The following is a 12,758-nucleotide window of genomic DNA, read 5'->3' as shown; positions in this document are numbered from 1 at the left end:
TTATTGATGTTAATGGGCCTTTTTTACATATGCAAAGGACCATCCTACTGTTCATTTTGCTGACAGACTGAGCCTGCTGTCTGTGCTCTCCTGAGGCATCTCCCTGGAGTGATGGCAGCTCTCCTGGGTGAGGGCTGCAGCATCTGACTGCACCAGGGATTGGTTCTCCAGGGCTGTACTGCTCTGAAAGGAGGCGCTGGCCAGCAAAACATCTGTCAGTGGGGAGAGAGGAGTGGCCCCCAAGGTAAACAACTCATCGTGAGGTGTTTAGAGGAAGCATTCTGATTGTAGGGGGGTGATAATAATGGGGTGGACTGTAAGCACCCTGCAGGACTCCATTTAATGTTCTCTTCATTTACCAAGCCATTAAACTGGAGCTGATTTTATTATCATAATTTTTTCCACTGGCATCTGAAGAAGTTTTATGGCTTTCAATAAAGCCTTCACTCTACTCAGAACCCTGTTTTATTTTATTATAACATCTTCTAGTGAGATTTATGTTCTTGTTTTGCCTAAGATTCACATTTTAATGTAGCCATAAAAACAAGTGAGATTTGCTTGTTTGAGGGAATCTTATTTAGTTAATTATCAGACACCACGTGACAAATCATTTAATTTGGTTTCTATGATACAACTGTTATTCATTTTCTTGACTTCACAATGGAGAGAAGTTAGACACAAACGACACTGCAGTAGGAAGCCTCACGTAAGAAAGGTACCTATTTCAGAAATGGGCATGTTCCCTTCCACAAAGCAAAGAGCCTCTCTCAAATTAGGAATTAATACAATCATCCCAGACCTTTTAAAAGTTTTGTGTTCTTTCTGTTTTAAATTTAAATTTGTCCTTTTTGCCAGTAAAATCTCATGTGATAGTCTTATGGCAGTGTGGGCATTAAAGCTTTGGTCATCCCCAAGATTTCCTTCCAAGACAGTGTTTGATTGCTTCCTAGGCTACAGGTTTCCTTGCAGCCTAGCTTTAAGGTTCCTATAACTATCTAAAAGGTTGGCCTAAATCTATGATTAAAAAAAAAAAGTATAAGTGTATGTGTTCCTCCTAATGGAACAGAAAATATTTTTGAGAGGTCTTAGTAATTCTTATAATCTATAAACCCTAGATTAATTAAATGAGTCCTAAAAAAACAAAAAACAAAAAACCAAAAAAAACCACCAAAATTCCATTCCATTCTGCTATAGTCCATGTCTGCCATTCTCCCTGAGAGTACTAAGAAGTGATATAAATTTTAGAGTTGATACAAGCTGATCCTCTGTTATCCGTCTCACTTGCTGGTCATCACTGACTTATTCTGTGAAATGACAAGGAATCTCCTACTTATAAAAGTGCATTGAGAATTTAGTATTCCACAGGTTTAGACTGCTTCATTTTTTCACTAGAAGTGTCACTGGATTATTTTTGTTTATTACTTAGGTAATATTGTAGGATGGTTCCTTAGGATGATGCTGGGAGCATGTGTCAATTATTATTATTATTATTATTATTATTATTATTATTATTATTGGCATTCCAGTCTTTGTCAGCTCCATGTTATTTCCTGTGTTATTGGCACAAGCAAGAGTCCAAGCTAGAAAAAGAGACTTCCTTGGTCTCAGTTCATTTCAGCACCATTACAAATACTGTTAGTACAAATTTTGTTTAAAAAAATCACAATTGAATTTAATTCAACTTTAAATATATGTTTATATACTTAAAAATTAATTGAACCTCATTTCAAAATAAAAAATAATTTTATAATAATTTTACAATTGCATGGAATTTCAATTATTAGACTTTTAAAAAAAATTGTCTCCATTCCACTGATTTCAAGCGACTTTGCAAAGTTGACATTAATTAATTAAATGTGTCCATTGACCCAAATCTACTTTTGTCGGATATAAAAAATATTTGATCTAAAAGTTTCACCTTGCCCTATGGCTGAACTTCAGCGACTGTCAGTATGAGTTTTATCTTCTTTAAAAAGTTGTGACAGTAATATTGTACCCTTGTGAGAAATTACTTAATTAGTGCCTTCCAATTACTGAGGTCACTGAATGGAAAATTCTGAAAGTGTAATATTATGCTGAATAGAAAGTGGAAGAGTAGACTAGAATTGATCATTGCTCCAGTTGGATCTATCATGCTCTGACCTGGGTCATGGTGTCCCTATGGACACCAAATAATCCCAAACAATAAATTGCAGAGCACACCAAATTGCAACAGCTGGTGACTGCCAAATGCCCTGATCAATGTGCTTTGGCAACTTGCTCCTTGGACTTCTTAAGCAGCAAAATGCCCTACTATAAACCAAATAATTCCTAGAACATTGTCTTATTATGGTTTTCTCTGTCATCACTATTCAATTTATGGTCCACATATTTCTTGAGACTTTTAGAAGTAAGAAGATGTAGAAGAAAATTTCTGCCATGAAAATTAGATCAGAATCACAGCTGCAGCACTCAAGTTTGTGTTAAAGGGGTACCAAGCTCTCAAAGTGGTGCTTGCAGGTGATGATGTTCTGGTCCAGGTATAGCTACAATCCATTATATAAATGGGCAACCTGAGTATACAGAGTGAAGTGATTTACATGGTTCACTCAGGAAGTCAGAGGGAGAAGTCTTATTAAAACATGATACTCATGATTCTTAATACCCTGCTCATAATGTATTCTGCAGTACGCCTTGTTAGAAATAAGTGCCTAAAGCAGATGAGGGAAATGACAAATTAGAGAGGGCATGCACAACGAAGTGGAGGACTTCTAAAGCAGTTATATCATCAGCATCTGCACAAAATTATTCATTTTAAAATTTTTGCTACTTTTGTCTTGATTTGTGTCTTCTTGTCATTAACTATAACAGCTTACTTAGAATTTAAAATTATGTTCTATCTAGAGGACTCCGTCATCTAGATGGTCTAGACATTAAAAATTGTGTTTGGGGTTTTTAAAATTTAAATGACTCTGCCTAATCCAAAATATTTCAGGCTAAATTCTCAAAAGTAGTTAGTGTCTTGCTTCTGTTGAAATCAGAGTTTTGTGTCTACAGGCCAGATGGAGAAGAGCTGTAGAGACCAGAGAAGAGGGCATAATAAAATAAGAGGACAAACAAGTGTAAGGAAAGTTTTATTTCCTTTCTTTCTTGTTCTTAGTTTTCCTTAAGAATTTAGCAAAGCTTGTTCTGTGTCTTTGGTCTCCTGTAACTGTAGTGCTGACTTAGGCTGTCTATGTGTGATATTAAGTGCTGGCTTTCATTGCTTTTTGCTGACTTACGTGAACTGGCAAAATTTATAATAGTACCCCAGCTACTCAGGAAATTAACAGTCAGTGAATATTTACTGGAAGTGAAATGTTGTCTAACAAAGAAATATAATGCCCTCTGGCTTCTGGCTGGTAGTATATCAGGAACCACTGGAGTCAGTTGATTCTGGTTTTGTCATGTGGCTGATTATTTGTCTTAAAACTCTGATTCATGACATGGGCTCAGCATATAATGTATCTGCTTATTGATAGCAGTCCTTTGTTTTACACATACCTGTTACCTGGCATACAAGGAAAATTTAAATGTTCATAAAAATACATTCTCAATCCCTTCCGCTTCAAGAGTTTTGAGAAGACCTAAAGGAAGATGAAAAATATTTCCAGGCATCCCTCAAAGTTTGTGTTATGAAAGAGAAACTGGAGAAGAAGAAATCTACAATACTAAACATGAGAAAGAACTTCTTTACATTGAGGGTGGCAGAGAATTGGAACAGGCCGCCCAGGATGGAGTGTCCCTCTCTGGAGGCAATAAACACCCACCTGGACCAGTTTCTGTCTTATCTGCTTTAGAGGGCCCAGCTTTGGCAGGGGAGTTGGACTGAATATCTCCAGAGGTCCCTTCCAACTCTAAGGATTCTGTGATTCTGTGATATAGTGGGATCAGAAGACTTGCCAACCTGACAATACCAAAAATGTCATAGACTATTAGACGAGAAGTAAAATATCCAAAAGTACCCAAATCCCATTTTAAAATGAGACTTGGACACTTAGATTCCAAAATAGCATGGGAAATGAAAAGGCTTCAAGTTAGCAAGTAGAACTTAGGCTCCTGATTTACAAGAACAATTAAAAATATTTTTAAATTCTAGCCCTTTAATGGTTGTTTTGAGAATACAAAATCCAGATATGACTGGCAGTTTGGAAAAGCGCAGCCTTTTTACATTTACATTTACTTAATAGATGAGATGTTTGGTCTTCATTTCATACACTAATTTAGTTTATGCTATATGTTGAGCTGAATGATTAACAGATGAACTAATTATTGATAATAGTACATGAATTGTTATTAAAAGCTAAGTCAAAGCAAGATTGCTTGTAGAAGGGCTTTGTCTCTGCAAGCTGAGGGTTCTTGCAAGGTTGGTGTGAACTGTTTTTTCCAAAACAGGTGCAATAACAAGCTGTAAGTGACTTAATGTGTTCCACCACAACAATGCGTACCTGGACATGAGATTCTTTCCAAATTTAATAATTTTATGAGTTGGATATACATTGAGTTAATCAGAAACTGGCCATCAGAGATCAAATTTGTCTGCTATGATTGTGTAACGCTATGGTGGGACACATTGAAGAAGAATGCTAGGAGTACATAGAAGTTCAAGAAGTACATATTTTTACTTACAATATAATAGGCATAAAGTAGAAGGTTTATATAAGGTTTATATAAGGTTTAAGAGGGTTTTTGCTTTGGTGTGGAGTATTGGGTGGAATTTTTTTTTGTTTTTTTCTCAAGGTTTATTTCCCTTCCTCTTTCTCCTATCTTTCTCCCACTCTTACACCCACACAGCATAATCATTCTCCATTTTCCAAACTTGCTTTGGCACTGGCAAAGTGGTCTAGTGAACTCTGCAATGACTGCAAGGGAAAAGTCTATTGTTTCAAGCTTTAATGAAAATTCCAATACCATCTATGCACAGAGGCTCCCATATAATCAGTATGAATTAGGCACATAGAACAGTAATGTCCAATTCATGACCCATCAGAAAAATTACTTTGGCCCATAGCTCAGGGTTAGCTGTGCTTATCCTAGAGCTGCAGGACCCTGAGGGACAGGCTGCTGCAGTCAGAAGGAGCTGAGTGCACTGCCCCTGTGCAGGAGATTTGTCCTTGGTGGGGAACACAGGCAGCAAGAATCCTTCCCTGGCACCAGGATGGGCTGGCTGTGTAATCCACCTGGTGAGACTCACTGCACACTCTCCTTTCCAGTGTTGGTCCTGCACATTCGTGTTGGTCTGGGATGTGCTCCAGCCCAGTTCTCACTTCTGAGTTGCCCAATGGCAGACAAAAATATCAAACAAAGCCTTTTTGCCCTTTACAGTTGTTATATATTAGTAGCAGCTCAGCTGCTCACTCAGGGAGCATGGGGGAGAGAATTGAAAGTGTAAGAGTGAGGAAATGCATGGGTTGAGACAAAACCAGTGTATCATTATTATTATTATTATTATTGTTATTATTATTAGCATTAGAAGCAGCAGCGTCAACAACAACAACAATGATATTGTAAGTAAAGGTAAAAAACAACCCCAGCAGAGATAATAAAAACCAGGAAAGACAAGCAATGCAAATATAAATAATCATTTCCCACCACCTGATCAATGCCCAGCCAGCCCCTGTGCAGCAGGGCTGTGTGAGAAGCACAAAAGGCCTTCAATCTGTGCAAGCACTGCTCAGCATCTATTAAAACATTCCTTTATAATCAACACTGTTTCCAGCACAAATCTAAACCATAGCCCTGTACTAGCCACTGTGAGGAAAAACAACTCTATTCCAGCCCAAACCAGCCCACTGGTGAGCTTGGTTTCTGAGTCTGGCAAGAATACTTATTTTTCTTCCCTTTCAGCCCCTAAAGTGCTGACAGCCCTGGGCCAAAGAATTTACCACTCATTGTATTTACTCATATTTGCCCCAGAATAATTTTTAGATATTCAGAGAGTATGTTTTTGCATCAATAAAGGTTCTGAAAACACACCAGTTAATTCAGTAGAAGGAAAGCACCTGAGTCTGCTCAGGGCTTTCCTTTTGTTTATTATTTTTATGCAAATGATATATTTATTGAAAATGCCACATTATATTTGCAGGCAGTCATCATTTTAGGCATAGAGATATGAGTTTCTCTCTTTCTGACACAAAAATCCCACGTTCTTGTAAGAACAAACAATATTTATTGTATTTAATGAGACAATTCCAATTATCAGTGGCATTTTGTCAAAAAGGGGGAAAGATGAATTGAGAATAAAGGAAGTGATATTTCAAATTATATAGCATGTCATTTACCTCTTGGCTTAGAGGTCCTATATGAATAATGGCAGAATGGAATAAATGTCCCAGTGCTTTGTTAGAGGTGATTCATATCTTGATGAAGAATTTATATTGCCATTGTAAAACACTGCCAAAGACTGGACTTTTCCAAAGTAAGACTTCTGCTGTTTTATAGAAGCTAGCTTTGACTGAAGTAATAGATTTTGTTCAGTCAAGTAAAAAAAGCTGATAATAATGTGTGTTATTAGTTTTATACAGTGATAATGAAAAAATAAGAAAATACAGAAACATCTCAAAAGCAGTGTTAATAGGGTTATTTTTTTCTTCTTGCATGTTGTATTTATTTTCAACAGAAAGTAGCCAACATAGGAAATCCCTTGGAATGATTCATTGCAAGAGTAACCATCCCCGTGAAATAGCATTTAGAATCTTCAGTTTCTAGAGCTATCCTTACTTTAGGGGCAAATTTTAATTTTATATTTTATTACCTTGTTTATCTGGCTGTTCACTGTCAACATACTGTCACTGCTCAGAAACTGAGCTGGTTTAGTTGTGTCTGGTTAGAGATGTCACAGAGCACGTTCAAATTCTCATGATTGCCATTGGGGCAAGCTTTGATCCACAGGCTGTCTTAGATCTGTGTAAAGGTAATGGATTTTAAGTGCCTTATTTTCATTAAAAGCAATTACACTTCCTTTGAGGGAGACAAGTATAAATACTAACAGCTTTAGCAAGAGTCACGTGTGGCCAAAAGTGAAGCAACTTGGCCGGGTTATCTTCGTATCACAGAATAAGGAGGTTATTTAACATGCTGGGTCAGGAAGAGAGAGAAAAAGTAAGATGGCAAGGGGGAGAAGTAGCTGTGAGTGTAATTCTTAGCAGCAAAAGTGAAGCAGAGCTTCTTAAAGCATGGAAATTGTCAGAAGGACAAGATTGGAAATTGATCCATGACGCTATGATCAGGATGATGATGTTCATTCCTTTTCCATTGAGAGTTGCAAGATTTTTCTCAGTTACTTTCTTTGAAAATAATAAAAAAATGGTGTGAGAGAATCTTTCTTGTTTTGTCTATTCCTAGGAAGCTGGGAATTGACAATAAGAAGCTTTGCAAGGAGGAACGACATGTTGCAAAGCAAAACATCTGTAGTACGTAGACAGGAGCTGATGAGGTGCTTCTCCATTTGCTGATGCCTCTGCTGTGTCTGAAAGCAGCACCACTCACTGCTTCCTTGAGCCTCCAGCTCCTCCTGTAACCAATGTGGAGTTTGATTCCAGGCCCTTATGCAGGGCAAGGGTGATGGTACACTACAAAAGCATGCTCTGTCTGCACCCTTCTCTGCATGGTAGAATAATCTCCTTATTTCACCCTCACCCTCTTCAGGAAAAACAGGGTCCCTTGCAGCACTTCTACCCATCTCCTAAAACTTGGAATCATGAAGCACAGACTCATAAATAAATGGGGTTTGGACGCAGTTCTTCAATGCCATCATCTGCAGCCATGTGTTTTTTAAGTAGCTTGAATTTATTCTTAGTACACAAAACATAATTTTGAGTTGAGGTAAGATGGACAAAGAGACTATTTTTACAGCAAGTCATGGACAGTCATTTGCCAGGAGCAGATGCTGGTTTGAGAAGTGTTCCTTTGTGTCTGTTTGGTGTTTAAAACTGTCAGTCTGGAAGATGAAGTCTGTCTTCTTTTGTTTTGGGTACTTTTAATCTTTGGGTACTGGTGACTGATAAAATAACTTAGAATTTCTTGTACAGGTTTAACAAAGCAAAGTTCTGACAGCACCTTTGTTATTTAGGAACTCACACATCCAGCATGCACATGCACAACTGCTCCAAGGAAAAAATAAATCTAAATACTTCACCTATTTAATTAAATCATGTGGAAACTTTGGAGTTTTTTAAGGATGAAAATGTGAGCAATAACTTTATGGTTAAAGCTGTACTGAGATTTCCGCAAGATTAAAATAATTCTGTTCAATAGTTTCAGAAAATTGACTAAAAATTAATTAGATCTTGAAATAGGCACAATGATTCTCCCGTAGACATTTGAACTATCCAGGTAGTATTTTAAATGAAAAATTTCTCTAACTAAAACTATTTTAAGTCTTGTAATAGTACATGCCCCAAAGTGGCTTAACTGGTTCCCCCCTCCCTGGCCCCAGTCTCATATATTAACTTTTAAATCAAAAACTGTGTTTTATTCCTTCATCCATGTAACTCAACACTTGTATATTTCAAGAAATGTCTACATAAGTACCATATGGGTAAAAAACGTCATATTACTGCTTTTTTTTTTGTTTTCTTCTAAATTCATGAGGACACTACAGGGCTTTGAATCCCTAATTCAATGCAGTTTTCCTCTTGTAAGTATCCTTGGAGAATTCTAAGGATACAATGAATTGCCTGGTGATGTTGCAGAGGATTTTCTTGAAAGGAGCTGCTTTTCCAGTAACATTTAATTATTTAGCAAAATATGTCCTCATTGTAATGCCCTTTATGTAATCTTAATAAAGTCACCATGATCAGCACTGCACGTGCACCCTGTCTGAAAAGCTAATGTTCTTAGCTACTCTAAAGGCATACCAAAAGCTAAGGAAGCTCATAAGGAAAAGGTTAAAAGAATTAAGTATGCATAAAATAAGTTCAAACAGAGGAAGCAGAAGTAGGAAATCTGCCTGAAAATACTGAAAGGACAATATTAAAGAAATTAAAAGTATTGCTTGTGAATATAGGAAAGAAAGTATCTATGAAACAAAGAAAGGGGAAAAGCTAGAATTATTTGCTAAACAGAAAGACTAATTACAGTGTTATCACCCTCTTAGGGGAAGCATTAGAAATCTCTTCACTCAAGCTGTTCAAATTTAGGCTTTGGCAAAGCATCAGGGGATATTCTGCAAAGAACAATGCTTCTCTGGTGAGGTGAACAGGCTGGAGAGAAGCTGATAAAGCAACAGTATTAGCATGGTGCACAGCTATGTGAGAAAGACACAGTAAATGCTGAAATCAAAAGTAAGCAGTTTTGTTTGAAAAGGGCACAGGCAATTACTGGTGCAGGAGTTTAAAAAGTCTTGGTGACATTCTACGTGGTTAGAAAAACTGGAAACTTCTAAAGCTTTCCTCTATTACCTGTAAAATAGCCCTTCTTTGTTCATTATGGCTAAACCATTTTAACAGTCAAATCATCTTTCTTAATGGCTACAGAATGTGAAGCACTACAAAGAACAATGCTCCACACCCTAAGAAATTCATTTAATACAATTAAAAATGCCACCTATGCAAACTGCAGGTACTCTGGTTAGTGGAATGTGGTAAGAGCTGCCTCATAATCTGAAAAATAATCTGAGGACCATGGATGGATTTAACAATGTAAGAAAAATTCAGTAGTGCTGTAGTTGGTTTTCTTGAATCTCTTCTTGTGGCTTTGTGAGCACATTGGCACAACCAATTTTTTTCCTGTCTTCTGTGCCTGTGCCTCTCCCTCTGCTGTTATTTATCCACATCTAGATTCTGTAGTCATTTCAGGATGCCACTTTGCATCAAAAATGGAAAATGAAAGCTGTTCTGGGCTATTTTACTACCCATAGCTTTTTTATTATTTCTTAAATTTTTTGTCAGATGAAACTTGTCAATTTTAGTCTATACAATATTTATCTCTTTTAGTTGTAGTTTTACAGTTTCGAAGCCCAAGAGGTTTATAATTGGTAGGATTATAATCTTGTAACTCCTGACATAATCTGGTGTTTGTATTAAGTAGACTAGAAAGTGCATAAATAAACCCAAAAGTATTTGATAACTCTGTAATTTCACTCTGTTTCTGTGGAGAAGATCAATACTTATTTGCTGCATGGCTACAGTATTTCAGGATCAATTCCTTGCCATAAAGGATATGGTAATCTTTAAGTATTCATTGGAAAGCTAGAGATGAAAGGTGTTGTGCAGGAATCTCCGGAAAAGTACAAAATGAAATGAGTGAACCTGGCTAAGATGGAAGTAACTGTTTTCTAAATATTTTAAACACCAACCCACTCTTGTAGTCAAACCTGACCAAAACAAATTTCCAAGTTTTGTGGGAATGCTAGTGGTATTACAAATACAGAGGCAAGCATTTCCAATCCCTTGTACTAAGAGGAAGGTAGGATAACATACCATCTACAAATGTAAGTCTGCTCAGATGCAAAGGATTTGCAAAAGAAAAGCCTAAAGATTATCTTTTATAATAACAGCATGTAATTAAGCAATGGGGAATTTGAAAAGGTTATTTTATGAGAAAATGAAACCCTTTTGGAAAGAGTCTAGGTAAAATATAATGCAAAAAAAAAGAGTGCTTCAAAAGAAACATCTCATACTGGGAAAGAAATGGGCATTGGTGAAGTTGTAACTGTTGCTTCCTTTTATTGTTCTAATAATGTTTCTCTTGGTAAGCTCCCATTCCATAGAAGTATATTTTACTCCACTGGAGCTATTGGGAAATGAAAAAATAAACAAGAAAGAATAAATGTCAGTGAGTATCCCAGCCAGGGTCCAGGCCTGTGTCCCTATTGTTGGAGTTTCCTGACCTGTTAGGATGGGAAGGGTGCACCAGCCCGAGCACACCATAGCAGCAGTGCTGTCAGTAACCCTTTGCACCCCAATAACACACACTTCTGTGGGCTGCCCACCTCACACATGGGCATTAACTGCTCCAGTGGGTCTCTGTAAGGTCCCAGACATTCTCATGTTCTCCAGCACAATGCCTAACTAGCCTTGCTTGATGTGACTACTGCTGCTGCTAGTGACAGATGACAGATCACACCATAGAATGGCACTTCATGAAATAACACATTCTGTAGGTTGGTCTACTACAGGATAGCCTTTAGGAGTATAGATATACCACACAAACAAATTGTACTCCGTGGAAAGGCAGGTCTGTCCCCAAAGGGATGCTGCCCTTTGCTTCCTCAGCAAATATTGGCAAGCCGTGACTGGGAAGTTTGATTTCCCAAGTGCCAGATATGCTAAGCAGGAAATAACTCCTACCCAAGATAAAAGTTCCCAATTCAGGGAATATTTACCTCTTCTGAGAGTAAATCCTAGACTGAAACTAATTTACAGATGTATGAATTATCAGGGAAGGAAAACTGTTACACCTCGCCATGAATCATCTAAAAGTACCCGAACTCTCAGTTCTTTGATAAGAGAATAAAAATGCTAAGATAGAATTTTAGTTTTTCTGAAATCAGTTTGTCCCACAGAACTAAGCCTCTACTTTTCATGAGTCTCATGCCTCATGACCTCCATTTCACTCAGCTCTCTGAAGCCAGACACTGTGCCCAGTTAGGTGCAGTCAGAGAATTCACTTCTGATCTCAGCAAACCTCTGGTATTAGCATTATTTTATCTCTAAAAACCTGCTGGTTTTAAACTCAAGCTTTTTATAGCATTGGATAAAACCAAAATACTACCATTTTTCTAAAAAAAATACTAACCTTCCTAGTGAAGCAAGTAGGATTTAAACTTAAATCACATACCCACACAGTACACAGTCTGAATTGGTAACATCTGATGAACTTACATATGATAAATTTCTCTGCAGATCAGTATTGATGCTCGTCTCCTGTAGTCAATGGGGGTTAAACCAGCCCTGGAGAATACTGTGGGATTAGGGTATTAGGAGTTCTGCAGACATGACTCTAATGCCAAAAAACAGTGGAGGCACTATGAAGCACAGTGCAGTCATGGGTCACACTGAACACACTGACTTGAGAACCCTAGGATTTGATTATTCAGTGCTCTGCAGCTTAGACAGTCACTTCTAACTAAGTGGAAAAATCAATGTGAATGCCATAATTCTAATTTGACAGCCTTTTATGCCCTCTTTACATGAATTTTGCAGAGCTGGAAATGAGTCCACAGGAATTGTGTCAGCAGAATATAGACAAAGAATCCCAAATTAAACACCTAGAAAATGGTGGTAGTAAAAAGTACACAAATTGCACCAAATAAAAATAAACCACAAAAACCCAAAATCCTCCCAAAAACCCTCCTCAAAATTCACCACAATGTCATCCAAATCCACCCAAAATCCCCCCAAAATAAATCAAAAAACAGAACAACAAACCTCAAAACTGAGATAACTGGACTGCAAGATCTGAAGCAAAAAACATCTAGTGATACTTCTGTAAAATATATGTGGATCTTAGAATTCTAGAGAAAGGGACATACATTAGAGATCAGACCTTTTCAACAACTGTTGTTAACCACAGGCTTTCCTTAACTGTTTATGATTTCAAAGGTTATCATGTTACTCAGTAAGTGATAACATCCCTGGATGATCAGCATTTTTATCAAAGGAATACATGGTAGCCAAAGTTGAAACTTCATTCTAAAATGGCATAACAATCTTGATGTTCAGATATTCTGTCCCTTGCAGAGGAGTTTGCCATTGAAACACCAAAAGCTTTTCTTTGGCTTTCCTGTGGTATAAAGA

At 37.3% G+C, this 12,758-nt stretch overlaps 1 long non-coding RNA gene across 1 annotated transcript in view; it reads left to right on the top strand.

Annotated features, from left to right (window-relative positions):
- The window catches only part of LOC115947745, a 205,436-nt gene that overhangs the window by 107,019 nt on the left and 85,659 nt on the right, over positions 1–12,758 (top strand). Inside the window, exon 3 of the long non-coding RNA XR_004081598.1 lies at positions 3,037–3,101. This is a non-coding gene — a long non-coding RNA (uncharacterized LOC115947745). The remainder of the gene's footprint in view (positions 1–3,036; positions 3,102–12,758) is intronic.

The sequence above is a fragment of the Geospiza fortis genome, unplaced genomic scaffold (genome assembly GCF_000277835.1).
Source record: "Geospiza fortis unplaced genomic scaffold, GeoFor_1.0 scaffold66, whole genome shotgun sequence".
NCBI classification, from domain to species: Eukaryota; Metazoa; Chordata; class Aves; order Passeriformes; family Thraupidae; genus Geospiza; species Geospiza fortis.
The sequence above is the reverse complement of the archived record's forward strand: the minus strand, read 5'-3'. Positions and strand labels throughout refer to the sequence as shown.